This window comes from Bubalus kerabau, chromosome 1 (genome assembly GCF_029407905.1).
Source record: "Bubalus kerabau isolate K-KA32 ecotype Philippines breed swamp buffalo chromosome 1, PCC_UOA_SB_1v2, whole genome shotgun sequence".
Classification (NCBI taxonomy): Eukaryota; Metazoa; Chordata; class Mammalia; order Artiodactyla; family Bovidae; genus Bubalus; species Bubalus kerabau.
In genome coordinates, this window is record NC_073624.1 from 143,833,404 (window position 1) to 143,849,013 (window position 15,610).

Genomic DNA, 15,610 nt, shown 5'->3' on the forward strand with positions numbered 1-15,610 from the left:
GCCACATCTAGATGCTCTGTATGACTGTAATAAATGGAGTCTTTCTTCCATATTGCAAGCTATTCTCAGAGTCACACTATACAATAAATGTGAATATTGATGGAAAAAGTACGTAGGTAGCCATTTATAAAGCATGTTGCAAAAACAATTCCCTCCCCTTCCCTGCTTTCTCTAGCTTTCCCCTCTACTGAGTATGTTTGCAAATAGATATCAACATCATGCCACAATAAACCTGCTTGAAAATACATGCAAGAATGAAGGACTTAAACATAATGGTAATTAATGAAAATATTCTGTGTCTAGGTGATTTTAATGTTTTAGTTTTAGTCCTATAGTCATTCACTGTAAGAGAAATTTATTTGATTCTGATGGTTCTTTCAAGTCTTAGCAATTTTCATTTTTATTTAGTTTATGTACTTCATTTTTTTGTCCTCTGTTTAGAGAAATCAGCAGATGAGAGGGATCCTTTTTCTGTCTTTTGTAAACAGTGTGAAACTAAAATATGAACAAATGGCATTGGTATCAATACTTTGTAAAAAAGATTCCAGAGAGCAGTGTTTTTCTTTGCTACATTTTATACTTCTACACTGTAGCACAGAGGACCAGCATTTTGAAGGCAGGTGGTATCCAAGGATGGACAGAACTCAGATTGGATTTATTGTGCAATAGAAGGAAAATACCAAGGGAAAAGGGAAGGCTGAGACACAGATGTACTATGACGATGAATTTAAGATTTGCCCCAAGGAGAATACATGTAAATACAGGGTCATTGCCAAATATTGAACTGAATAAAAGGTCCAAAATTAAGGAGGCAAATTAAAATTTTTTAATATATCCATGTTGGTGCCAACAGGAACACATTGGCACTACTGTACCTTTTTTTTTTTACAAGATTATTTATTGCAGTTTTTTTTCTTCCATTTTTATTGAGCTATAAGTCACAAGGAAAAAATATCTTTCTTTCTCTTTTCTTTTATATCTATTAATATACAAGATGATGGCTGTACCTTTCTTTTTGATAATTAAAGCCAGTCTGCTTATGGAGCTGCTCATCTCTGGATTTCTTAAGTAAGCATATCAAGTGAGCTAAACATAGCATACTAATGATGCATATTACTCAACAGCCATAATCACTCAGGGACTGGGAAAGGTCTAGAAGCATATTCAATGTAATTAAAGGACTAAAAGGAGCCAGAACAATAAGCAGACTGTTTTGGACTCTGTTTTGCCATCAGGTAGAAAGATTGATAATGAATGTATTCTTCTGGCATTATTAATTTCTTTGTTCAAGATAATAAAATGTATCATAGTGTTTCACATGCTTCAAAATTACCAGAGATGCATCTACAGAGTTTTTTCAAAATATCCATTTTATCCATTGTTTTATACTGTCCACAAATATAAAGCAGATATGATAAACTAGCATGATAAACAGATATGATAAACTAGCAATTAATCATAACAGAGCTTAGTCATCCATCACTGCAATATTTCTCTAAAATGTGGTGTAGAACCAGATTCTTTTAGGCAACACTCTGTGAAGCCACTACTGAGTCACCTGAATTGGTTCATGAGATGCAACATAACTTATGGTAATTCTCATGCAATAGCATCTTTCCTGTCCACCTGCACATGAGGCCAGGCCATCACAGTCAAAGTGAACCAGTGTGGGTGCACTTAAGACAAGAGGCTCCATAACCCCAGGTGATTCATTTATTCACTTGTTGTTGCTGTTTAGTTACTAAGTCAGGCCTGACTCTTTTCCAACCTTATGGACTATAGCCGGCCAGGCTCCTCCAACCACGGGATTTCCCAGACAAGAATACTTGAGGGGTTGTCACTTCCTTCTCCTGGGGATCTTCCCAACTTAGGGATCGACCCCTAAGTGTCGTCTCATTGGCGGGCAGGTTCTTTACCACTGAGTTACCAGGAAAGTCCCATTCACTTGCAAATATTGATTAAACGCCTTCCACATTTCTGTCACTACATTAGACCCTGAAAACAACAATAAAACTCAGTTTCTTCTGACAAGGAATCCCAAGTTTAATGGGTTTATTCTCAGATTTCCAAACTGAAGAAAAAAAGTGGGGGGATGGCTACCAATGTCTCAAAGAGTTAAACTGTCCTTCAGCTTCATGGTGGCTCTAAAGCTATAGAAACAAAGCGAAGGATTGCTACACTCAAGCAATTTTGTCCATGATGAAGCATGTGTTCCCTTGTTCACTAATTCCACACTGAAGAGTATAAACATTATTTGTATCAATACAGTAAACAAACGGACACCATCAGTATATCGGATGCATTACAGTGCAATAACAAAACCACAGGTTTAGAGCCAAAAAGATCTTGATTTGACTCCGACTTCTCTACTTATTGTGCTTTCTTGGTGTCCTGGTGGGCTTCCGTCTATGGTGTCGCACAGAGTCGGACATGACTGAAGCGACTTAGCAGCAGAAGCAGCAGCAGAAGATGGTAAAGAATCCCCCTGCAATGCAGGAAATCCATGTTCGATCCCTGAGTAGTGAAGATCCCCTGGAGGAGGAAACAGCAACCCACTCCAGTATTCTTGCCTGGAGACTCCCATGGAGCAGCCTGGTGGACTACAGTCCATGGGGTTGCAGAGTTGGACATAACTTAGCAACTAACACTTACACTTTTCTTTGCTTATTAACTAAGTTATCTTGGCCAAGTGACTTAACTCTCTGAGCTTTAAGTATGCCAACTCAAAAATAATATGTAATTAATACCTATGATTATGACAAAGATTAAATTGAATGACACAAAATAAGTCCCTGTCATTCAACAGGCAATCAACACATGTTCATAAAATTGTGATGCCTTGTGATGTTCAGCATGGATCACATTTACTAAGAACATTGTTACGGAAGAAGGTAAGTTGAAAAAGAAGTAGTATTGACTCTGGATAATACTCTCTAAAAGATAACAAGGTGTAGTGGAAGAGGTATTTAGCATGGACTGAGCATTTATTCATTAGTAGAAACCACACTCAGTCATTGGAGCAGCTGCTTGAGTGGACCTGAGCATCTAGCAGTGCAAAGGAAATGAGTGATGATTCTTCAGAAAGCTTTCACTACTACAACAGAAGGGGGGGGAAAAAAAAAACACTACTGTTGCTTCTCTGGGAATCAGTTTCTCTAGCCTTCCTCCTGTGCTACTTGATCTTTAATTTATGGAGTCAACAGAAAGCCCTGTCTTCAGCAGCACAGATGCGGGACAAACAGTGAGAGCATTGATTTTGGTTTCTGGCCAAACTGATGGCATCATTATGTTGACTGAATATCACTGTCTCTAATAAAAATGCTTTATGTATAATCTCAGGGAAGGGCAAGGACTGGCTGGCTATAGAAAAAGAGAAAAAGAAATGTAGTTTAAGAAATGGTGTTTTCTCTTGGGCCATTTGCCCTCTGTGTTTAAACATTATGTGATTTTTTAAATGTTCATGTTCTGCTTGTTTTTACTTTCTAAAATCTTGCATGTTAATACCACCAAACTTTAGGCAAGAGGCTGTAAATATAATTCAGTTTTTCACATAAATACACATTTTCAATAAAACATTTTAAATATTTCATTAAATATATGTAAAATATGCAAAAAAGCTTTTAATTAATTCTATTACCAAAACTAACAGCATTAGCCAAGAATATAACATATATACTCAGAAAAAGAATGAGTTATAAAAAGTTGCTTGTCTTTATACCTCCACTGAATCAGGGTTTTACTTCACCTAAAAACTAATCCAAGTATATAGCCACAACATACAACAATAAATAATCATCATTTGGGCGTTAAAGGTCTTACTTAGCTCAACCAAGTATAGATTAGTGATGAAAAGAAAAAATAAATATGCAAGAAACTCAAATACACTTGCAAGTTACAAATGAACTCTATTAAAACCATAGTATGAAAAAATACTTGTGTAAATAAACTTTAGAAGTAGTATCAAATATAATAATATACTTTTTGAGATTCTTTGCTACAATGATTGTTTTCTATCATGATATGTGTGTGTGTGTGTGTGTGTGTATGTGTGTGTACATGCGCTAAGTCACTTAAGTTGTGTTTGACTTTTTGCAACCTATAGATTGTGGTCTGCCAGGCTCCTCTGTCCATGGGATTCTCCAGGCAAAAATACTAGAGTGGGTTGCCATGCTCTCCTCCAGGGGATCTTCCAACCCAGGGATTGAACCCAGGTCTCCTGCATTTCCTGCATTGCAGGCATACACACACACACACACACACACACACACACACTATATGTATATAGATATATCTATATACACACACACATACATACACACACACACACACATTATACATAAATGACCTACATGCTACAATTTTACACATGAGTTAGATTACTTAGCAGGGGACCCAAAACGTCCTGCAGGATATTCATACATAGAAGCCATAAGCATATCTTATTCAACAATATTACATCTTTTTTTCCTTTCCTTGACTGATTGCTGAGCCACAGATCAAATCAACAGTTCAGTGATTTGATTAATTGCTTGGTGAATCAAAGCATAATGACGAACATACCAATTCACTAGTCTTGTTGCCAAATGTCATCTACCTTTAATTCATCTTGCATATCACCAGCACATTCACCTTTCAAAATACAAGTTTTATCCTCTTAATATACCTGTAGCAGAATAATTATGACCAAAGGCCTTGTTGTCAAAAAGGCATATGTTCACATCTCAGCTCTGTCTCTTTTTAGCTATGTGACTTCCAGCTATTTAACTTTTCTGATTCTGAGCTTCATTAGCCCCGTCGATAAAGTGGGGATAATAAATCATCTTACCGCCATGAGAATTAAATAAGATAATGTATATAATATACTTCACATCATCACTGGAACACAGTCATTACTCTTTCATGGCATCTCCTTTGATAACATCATGTTAATGGGACAAAGTTAAGAATTGTCAGCATGAAAATTTATATTTTTTTTCCAGTTTTTCATGCTCTAAGCCATGCCTACACATTAGAATCACTTGTGGAGGTTTAATAATGTATTAAATACTAGGCCCCAGTGAATAGGAGCATTATTTTTTTAATATAAATGTATTTATTTTAATTGGAGGCTAATTACTTTACAATATTGTATTGGTTTTGCCATACATCAACATGAATCCACCACGGGTGTACACGTATTCCCCATCCTGAACCCCCCTCCCACCTCCCTCTCCATACCATCTCTCTGGGTCATCCCAGTGCACCAGCCCCAAGCATCCTGTATCATGCGTCGAACCTGGACTGGTGATTCATTTCATATTTGAAATTATATATGTTTCAATGCTATTCTCCCAAATCATCCCACCCTCTCCCTCTCGCACAGAGTCCAAAAGACTCTTCTATACATCTGTGTCTCTTTTGCTGTCTCGCATACAGGGTTATTGTTATCATCTTTCTAAATTCCATACATATGCGTTGCTGCTAAGTCGCTTCAGTCATGTCCGACTCTGTGCAACCCCATAGACGGCAGCCCACCAGGCTCTCCCGTCCCTGGGATTCTCCAGGCAAGATCACTGGAGTGGGTTGCCATTTCCTTCTCCAATGCATGAAAGTGGAAAGTGAAAGTAGGAAGTTACTTGGTCATGTCCGACTCTCAGCAACCCCTTGGACTGCAGCCCACCAGGCTCCTCCGTCCATGGGATTTTCCAGGCAAGAGTGCTGGAGTGGGGTGCCATTGCCTTCTCCGTATATATGCATTGCTGCTGCTAAGTCGCTTCAATTGTGTCCGACTCTGTGCGACCCCAGAGATGGCAGCCCACCAGGCTCCCCCATCCCTGGGATTCTCCAGGCAAGAACACTGGGGTTGCCATTGCCTTCTCCAATGCATGAAAGTGAAAAGTAAAAGTGAAGTCGATCAGTCGTGTCCGACTCCTAGCGACCCCATGGACTGCAACCCTCCAGGCTCCTCCGTCCATGGGATTTGCCAGGCAAGAGTACTAGAGTGGGTTGCCATTGCCTTCTCCATATATGTGTTAGTATACTGTATTGGTGTTTTTCTTTCTGGCTTACTTCACTCTGTATAATAGACTCGTTTCATCCACCTCATTAGTATTGATTCAAATGTATTATTTTTAATGGCTGAGTAATACTCCATTGTGTATATGTACCACAGCTTTCTTATCCATTCATCTGCTGATGGACATCTAGGTTGCTTCCATGTCCTGGCTATTATAAACAGTGCTGCGATGAACATTGGGGTACATGTGTCTCTTTCAATTCTGGTTTCCTCAGTGTGTATGCCCAGCAGTGGGATTGCTGGGTCATATGGCAGTCCTATTTCGTTTTTTAAGGAATCTCCACACTGTTCTCCATAGTGGCTGTACTAGTTTGCATTCCCACCAACAGTGTAAGAGGGTTCCCTTTTCTAGGAGCATTATTATTCTGGTCATGGAGCACCACTATACATAAGGACCGTCATGAGGCCCTGCCCTAACTGTTCCAGTCCATTGATTTTTGCCTTCTTTCCACTATCTCTGGCCTTTTACATGCCTCACCGAGGCACAATCTGTGGTCACAGCAGTAACAAAAAATATTGCATTCCAAATGATGGGCTTCAGGACAGGCCTCCCCAAGATAAACCATTCTGGCAAGCAGATTACTTCAAGCTGACAATAAACAAGGCCCCAAAGGCTCAGCAAGGCACTTTGAACTTCCTTTGGATTGCCTAAAAGTATTTCTTATAGAAGGCATGTTCCAGGGAGAAGCTATCATCATAGATAAATATGGTAAAATATGAACTAGGTGTTGGAGGTGGAGGAAACTAGCAAGGTCTCTTTGATCAAAGTCCTCTCTGTGTAGAATTGTCTCAAGATGGTCCAACAAACATTTGTTTACCAAATATCAACTTTTTTTTAATCTCCTTGTGAATTACCTTACTTCCTTTTGAAGTCCCAGACCCCTACCACTTTTTTTCAAGTCCAGAATGACATAAATACCTCATTTTTCCTTATTTTCAGAATCCTTTATGACTGTATTCCTTGTTATAGATAACAAATTTGATTTCCTCCTGTTAATCTGCCTTAGGTAATTTTCATTATTTGACCAGCCTAAAGAACCAAAAAGGACAAGAGTCAAATATTCCCTGCCCCCATACAAACATACTCTGCCCTGGCAAAATTTTATAACTGATTAGAAATTATACTACAGGCATAAAGGTATATGTGATGAAAGCCAAACTCAAACTCATTTGAGGAATAAAGGCACTGCGTTGGCTGATACAACTGACTGACTGGATTCAGATCCCCAAATAATTTTGTTATAAAAGCTCTGTCTCTCTTCTTGGTCAGGTTCGTACGTAGGTAGTAACATGAACTAGGTTGAATGGTGTAATCAAATAATTTATAGCCACTTGGAACTTCAAAATGTGACTTATCTGGAAATGGGGTCTTTGCATACATAATTAGCTAAGATGAAGTCATACTAGATTATAGTAGGCTTAAGTACAATGACCAGTATCCTTATAGATGAGGAAAGGAAACACAGAGCCATCGCGAGGAGGCCGTACGAAGACAGGCACTGAGATTAGAAAGATGTAGCTACAAGACAAAGGATGCCAAGGATTTCTGGAAGCCACAGGAAGCTAGGAAGGAGTAAGGAAGGATTCGTTCCTAGAGTCTTTAGAGCGTGCGCAGCCCTGACAACTTCTCAGCCTCCAGAGCTGTGAGAGAATACATTTCTGTAGTTTTAAACCACTAAGTGTGTGGTACTTTGTTATGGCAGCTCTGGGCTTCCCAGGTGGTGTTAGGAGTAAAGAACTTGTCTGCCAATGCAGGAGACATAAGAGATGCAGGTTCCATCCCTGAATCAGGAAGATCCCCTGGAAAAGGACATGGCAACTCACTCCATTACCCCAGCCTGGAGAATCCCATGAACAGAGAAGCCTGGAGGGCTATGGTTCATAGGGTGGCAATGAGTCAAACACAACTGAAGTGACTTAGCATGCATGTTATGGCAGCCGCAGGAAATGAATATATACCCTAATGATACGATTAACTTTTGATAGTGGTAGGAAAATAGTTCCAGGTGGCTCATATTTGCCCACAGCTTGGGAACCCATCTTTAACCAGTCACAGCGTCCAAGAGTTGGGGTCATTCTGGCCAGGACTGGTTCCCTGCCCTCCCTGTCTGCAGGGTCATTTATAGTCCCCTGCATAAGCTGTTCTGATAGTCAAGTGTCCCTTTCTTCCTCAAGCCAGTCTGGACCTAGTAATGAGGATTCTCCAGAATGCAATCACTCCCTAATACTGACCTAAACCTATCATACCATGAGAAGCCTAACATTCGTACAGCTAATACTGACCTTTTCTTCTCAGATTCACCTCTATCAACAATCAGTGAGTAGTACGTGGAAATATCTGCATGGAGATGGCTGGCTGACAGAAGCTGTAACCTTCAGTAGGGGAAAGCAGTCGCATCTAATTATTCTATGAGAGAGACACAGAGGTAATAAATAAACCAACTTCAGTCCCTTCCACTTTCACTCTCAGGGCTGTCCTTCACATTGTCAAATCCACATAGAGGTAGGAGAATACAGTGAGGCAGTTCACAGAAGTCAGGCTCTTATGGGGTACATAGCAGAGCAGAGAAAGCTGGATTGTGGATCTGAAGGGGCAAACAGATAACACCCAGCACAGGAGCCTTGTAAGCATAATGTAAGAAATGGATGATAGCTCTGGTGTGAGATATAAATAGGAAAGGTAAATGGAATGTTTTATTCATCAATTGTGTCCATGATTTTAAATTACGGAAATCAGATGATGAATTACAGATTCAGTCCTTTCAGGCAAGTCTGCCAAAATACACTGAAACCATCAAAGTATATTTTAATTGACTAGCCTAAAAAGAAGTGAGTTGTACCCCACCTACATCCTTCCTCTTCTGACATCCTCACAAATTTGATTTCCAAGTATTGCTTTCTCTCTCTGCCTATGCCCTTCCAACCAATCTGCCTCTAAGAAGCTGCAAGATTCTGCATTGTCTGAAATTAAATGCAAAGGATGAGTGAGTGGTTTGGAAAACAAAAATGAACAACCAGCTAGGCTGGCATGATTGATCGTGCTTATGTACACATCAGGAAGATCAGCCTCATCTCCTTGAAAAAAAGAATTTTTTAAAACTGTTCAAATGACTTTGCCACTAATCCGATATACTATAGGACCTCAGAGAATCCAGCTGGCATGCACAGTAGAGCCTAGTACATCTGCTTCTGTGAGGAAAATACCACTTTTCATAGAGATGCTGTTAGTCATCGAAGAAGGATGCAGCTAAAGCTACCACCAAAGGTAGACAAAGCAGACAGGACCTGAGGAGAGGAGTCAGGTCAGTCAACCTTCTGCCTTGGAGAACAGGGCTGCCCTCTGTCCTCCCAGAGAGGTGCTCACCACTTCTCACAGAGGCACAGAGGCAGTTTTGTGTGAATAGTGCCACACCCATGATTCTGGCTAAACCAGGGTCAGAAGGAATATTACTCAACTTACACTTGGTTAGCTAAAGAAATTGTATGATAAGACAATGGAAGATGCCTTTAAGATCAAAGTTTTAAATAAGATTCAAATTCCTCATTTACTGCATAAACATGTATTGCGAAAATATTTCACCTGCCATATCTGAAATAGCATTATTTTACCTGAAATTGCCTGAGTAAGTAATAAGCTACTTGCAATTCTAGCTAAGAGAATTTTTTTTTTTAATTAAGTTTGTTGTCTTTATGTATTACTTCCTAGGTGGCACTAGTGGTAAAGAAATCTGCTTGCCATCGCGGGAGGAGCAAGAGATGTGGGTTCGATCGCTGGGTCAAGAAGATCCCCTGAAGGAGGAAAATGGCAACCCACTCTAGTATTCTTGCCTGAGAAAATCCATGAACAAGAGGAGTCTGGCAGGCTAGAATCCATGGGGTCTCAAAGAGTCAGACATGACTGAGCAACTGAGTACACATGTATTACTTGGGGTTTCCTATATCCCTAAGTATCTGAAAAATTACCTCTATTTTATAATGTCATTTTAAATGACATTCTTATTGGTACTCTGTTTTCAAGATTCACTGAGAGTAGAATATATTTATTAAAGTGGTAACTTGGATTAAACCAAGAATGACTTTCAATTATAAACAAAAAAAAAATTTATCAATGAACTATAACTAAAGAGTTAACTCTAAAAAATCAGGTTTAACCCTAAAAAGTTTTTTATTTTCTATTTCAAATGTCACCCAAGTTATGAAATTACACTTATTCTTATACACAGAAAATACCTATTCTTTTTTCAATTTTATTTATTTTTTTAATTGAAGGATAATCACTTTACAGAATTGTGTTAAGTTTCTGCCAAACATCAACTTGAATCAGCCATAATAAAATTAAAAAAAAAAATCTGGTACCGCCAAATAAAAAAATAATAAATAAAAATAAAAGAAAGTTTAATTTTACTCCATAAATTTCCTTTTTTCATAACAATGTCCCTACAGATACATCTACAGATATGTTTAAGTATTTAAAACTTTAAGAACCAGTAGCTAGATTTCTTGTCAATTATGTGTAGTATAAATTTTCCTAACACTATTTTAGACCCGTTTCTATAAGAATCATAACAAATTTGAGTGCATTTCAATTCCAGCATGGGAAACAAAAGCTTAAGAGTAAGATTATTTAGGTTTAATAAAATAACCTGTTCAAGAGTTTACACTCTGTCACTCATTAAATTATTTGTTCTGTAAATATTTACTGAGGGATAAAGTAGGAATCAAGACATATGATGCCTAATTTCAGGAAATATACATTCTACCCTGATATTCAGACAGATTGAGACCACTTATATTAAAATAGTACCAGAGGAAGGAGTTAAGTTCAGAATTTGTGTGATTTATTAGTGTTCATGAAGTCCGAAATTTTCATGTCCATCTTTAAGTGTGGCTAGAAATAAATGTAAATGTGCATAATTTTACTTAAAGAAAAAAAAGGTCCAAAGACCTGGTATAAAAACTAGTAACACTGCAGCCCAGATACTATGAAGAAGGTGAGGCTGTCTATATTGAAATCAACCAGGACCCTGTGGGGCTACCAGGCTTGGAAGCCTTTCTGTTCCTGTCTAGCCTCCATGACCTTCCTTGACTTCCAAAGGGGCTGATTCCAAAAGCTGCTAATTTAGGAAGGGAAGGGGTGCAGAAACAAGGGAGGGGCAGCCCAGAGACAATAGTGCAGGCTTGAGGCAGGGTTCTGGTTCCATCTCCCAGAAAGTGGTAGATGTCAGTATTCTTCATCCCATAAAGATCACTTGAGGCCAGACTAAAGGAACCAGAGAAGCTCCTGGAGATTACCTGTGACTAGATTAAAAGAATGCAGGCCCTGCTGCTGTTGCTGCTGCTAAGTCGCTTCAATCATGTCCGACTCTTTGCAGGCCCTACACGCACCCTATTATTATTAGCAACCCCATCCTTGAAATCTTGTCATAAAACTCCTCACCTAATTTCCCTGGATTGAAGAGACATAGTTTTCAAGGGTGGGAGCCTGCCCTGTCCCCTCTTAGTCTGGCAAACAAGAAAGTTATTCTTTTCTACTTCACCCAAAACTCTGTCCTTGAGATTTGTTTTGGCACCAGTACATAGAGACTGAGTTTTCAGCATCAATATAAAAAGGAAATAGGTTTCTGGTCCTCTTCTTTCAAAGTCACAAGGTTATATGTCCTCTTAGTACTTCAACTGCAGGTCAAATTCAGTTTACTTCCCTTATAGCCTTTCAGAGACACAGTGGACAGATCTGGGTTTAACATCCAAAATCACCACCTTCTCTGAGCAAGTTATTTAATCTCCCCCTAAGTAAAACAAAGGTAACTGTGCCTGTCTCATGGGGTTGACATGGACGTTAGAGCCAATGCCTGTAAAGTACCTCAGAAGTGTGTGCCTGGACACATTAAAAAAAAAAAAAGAGAGAGTCATGTTATTAGCAGTAAGTGTAGCAGCAGGTATACAGTAGTGATAGTTCTGTGGTAGTTTTGTAGCAACAAAACTGACATTTCTGGTTCTGAACTAGTAGTAGAAGTAGTTTTAGAAGCACAGAAACCACGCCTGGTGGTTGGGTGCCTTGACCAAGGTTGAATGCTGCTAAGTCACTTCAGTCGTGTCCGACTGTGTGCGACCCCATAGACGGAAGCCCATCAGGCTCCCCCGTCCCTGGGATTCTCCAGGCAAGAACACTGGAGTGGGTTGCCATTTCCTTCTCCAATGTGTGAAAGGAAAAGTGAAAGGGAAGTCGCTCAGTCGTGTCCGACTCCTAGCGACCCCATGGACTGCAGCCTACCAGGCTCCTCTGTCCATGGGATTTTCCAGGCAAGAGTACTGGAGTGGGGTGCCATTGCCTTCTCCAAGGTTGAATAGTGGCCAGTTTACCTAAAACATGACACTCTTGAATCTGATTCCAGTCCTTTCCCCACAGTATTACACTACCTTCCTTCTCTAAAAGGACTGCATGTCTATAAACAATTGGTTGATAAGTGTTATCACCGAAACAAACAGAAAAGCATTCAGTGAGGTTAACTCTATTAATAAATAATTTCAATCAAGACATGTCAAGCAGTCATTAGACAGGAAAACAGACCGAGGAAAACATCAACTGCAAACAATTGATCTATTATTTTTACATAAACAACACTACAGAGAATTTAACATGGGAAAAAGAAAAAAACAAAGTCTATCAAGACAGCATTTGAAATGTTAAAACAAACACAAAACCTTGAGCAGGTCATTCTAAACTCCTGGAATTGTGACTCTACATTGGCTTGTTTTGTATAATGAGACTGCAGCATTATTAAAGGTAGAACAGTTTCATTTTAGCAGTGTCGTTATATTGCACTTACTAGTTTTTAGCAGCACTCAGAAAGAAAATGGCTGGTAATATCCGTGCAAAGTATCCCCAAAATATATTTAATTTGCATTAAGAAAAGAACACTATAGCAAATGCTTAGAAACACCTCTCTTCTTTTCCTTTCCCTTCCTACAATCATCACCCATGTCCCAGCCCTCATTATCTTGCATTTCACTCTTGAAATAACCTGCTGTCTTGTCTCTTCCCCCTCACCATTCTGCCTTTCCAATTCACTCCCACACTCTCCTTGCAGGAGAACTTTCCTGAAGCCTGCTCTGATTATGTCTTATTGCTATGCTCAGACCTGCAATACCACTGCACCCCTCAAACCCCAAAAAACTCTGAACACCTGAACCTAACATCTACCATTCACATGCTCTGCCCCAATCCAACTGCAATAATTCCTACAACAGTTTACATATTCTTAATTGTTGCCCAAACATATCTATTAATTGTTTCTTAAATATTCCCTGAAGATCTTACTTTTCACAACTTTTTTCAAGTACTTCCCTTTCCTGTTTTTACTCCTAGGCCCATTTCTAAAATCTAAAATCATACACAACCCATTAATATTTATATCCAGGACCTTAAATTGTTGATAGAGAAAAGAAGTGAAAGTCACTCAGTTGCGTCCAACTCTTTCCAACTCCATGAACTATACAGTTGATGGAATTCTCCAGGGCAGAACACTGGAGTGGGTAGCTGTTCCCTTCTCCAGGGAATCCTCCCAAACCAGGAATTGAACCCAGGTCTCCCACATTGAAGGGGGATTCTTTACCAGCTGAGCCACCAGAGAAGCCTGTTAATAGAGATAATTGAATAAATCAAGGGGCATCAATATGATAGAATACTATTTAATTTTTAAAAAGAATATATTCTAGGAATACTTAACAATATGTGAATACTAATGACATTATTTTAAAATAATGTATGCAGTTATATGTATATATAAAATATCATTATATGAAATATTTTCATTGTATTAATATATATGAATAAAAGAAAAGTTTATCTGAATTAAATTAAATCTTGATAGTGAGTTTTCCTGGATGATGGAATTAGAGATCACTTTTTATTCTGTCCAGATGGATTTTTAAAAAAAATTTTTATTCTAACCACACAGCATTCTTCAGCACTTTTATAACTTAAAAATTATTTTTCAAAGTTGGTTTACCTATTAATTCCAATCCAAATATTTCTTCCTCCATAAAATCTTTGGCTACAGCCCAACTAGATTACATGTTTCCTTCCTTTAAAGTGCCAATATATTAAGAACCTCTCTCACCATATTCCCTGGCATATTTTGGACATACATTGGGTCTGTCTCACATAACTCCAGTTACAAGCCCTGACTCCCTTTTAATTACCTGGTACTCAAGCTACCTGGAGAAGGCAATGGCAACCCACTTTAGTACTCTTGCCTGGAAAATCCCAAGGATGGAGGAGCCTGGTGGGCTGCAGTCTATGGGGTCGCTAACAGTCGGACACGACTGAGCGACTTCACTCTCACTTTTCACTTTCATGTATTGGAGAAGGAAATGGCAACCCACTCCAGTGATCTTGCCTGAAGAATCCCAGGGATGGTGGAGCCTAGTGGGCTGCCCTCTATGGGGTCGCACAGAGTCGGACACGACTGAAGCAACTTAGCAGCAGCAGCAGCAGCAAACTACCTAATCCTCCACACTAATATTAGTCTTAAAAGTAAAAAAAAAAAAAAAAAAATAGACAAATGGGACCTAAGTTAAAAGCTTTTGCACAGCAAAGGAAACCACTGACAAAATGAAAAGACAACCTACTAATTGAAAGAAAATATTTGCAAATGATATGATTGATAAGGGGTTAATATTCAAAATATATAAGCAATTCATACAACTCAATGACAAAAAAAACCCAAAAATCAAATAGAAAAATAAACAGACTATCTGAACAGACATTTTCCCGGAGAAGATATACAGATAACCAACAGGTGCAAGCAAAAAAAAAAAAAAAAATCAATATTGCTAATCATCAGAGAAACACAGACCAAAACCCTGAGGACTTCTTGGTGGCTCAGTGGTAAAGAATCCACCTGCCAATCAGGAGACATGGGTTTGACACCTGGGTTGGGAAGATCCCACATGCCGTAGACAACTAAGCCCATGCATCACAGCTACTGAGGCTGTGCTCTAGAGCCTGAGAGCTGCAACTATTGAGCCTATGTGCCACAACTATGGAAGCCTGCGTGCCTTAGAGCCTGAGCTCTGCAACAAGAGAAGTCACCGCAATGAGAAGCTGAATACTGCGACTAGAGAGTAGCCCCTACTCTCTGCAACTAGAGAAAAGCCTGTGCAGCAACAAAGACCCAGCACAGACAGAAATAATTAATCAAATAAATAAAATTAAGAAAAAAAAAACCTCCCAATGAGATACTACCTCAAACCTGTCAAAATGGCTGTCATCAAAAAGATCACAAATAACAAATGTCAGCGAGGATGTGAAGAAAAGGAAATTTTGTCCACTGTTGATTGGACTAAATTGGTGCAGCCCCTATGGAAAACAGTAGGGGTTCCTTAAAAAACTAAAAATAGAACTACTGTATGACCCAGCAATTCTACTCCTGGGTATACAGCTGAAGAAAATGAAAATTCTAATTTGAAAAGATACATGTACCCCAGTGTTCATAGCAGCATTATTTATAATAGCTAAGATATGGGAATATGGAAGTTAGGTAAGTGTCTATC

General features: G+C 39.0%; 1 long non-coding RNA gene across 2 annotated transcripts in view; it reads right to left on the reverse strand.

Moving 5' to 3' along the window:
• Positions 1 to 828: 828 nt before the first annotated feature.
• Positions 829 to 15,610, reverse strand: part of LOC129659300 (uncharacterized) — a 264,145-nt gene continuing 249,363 nt past the window's right edge. The window contains exon 4 of one of the 2 annotated variants that reach the window (XR_008718013.1): positions 829 to 2,485. This is a non-coding gene — a long non-coding RNA (uncharacterized LOC129659300). Of the gene's footprint in view, positions 2,486 to 10,213; positions 13,690 to 15,610 lie in introns of those variants that run through there. The other variant, XR_008717981.1, reaches the window with a different exon arrangement.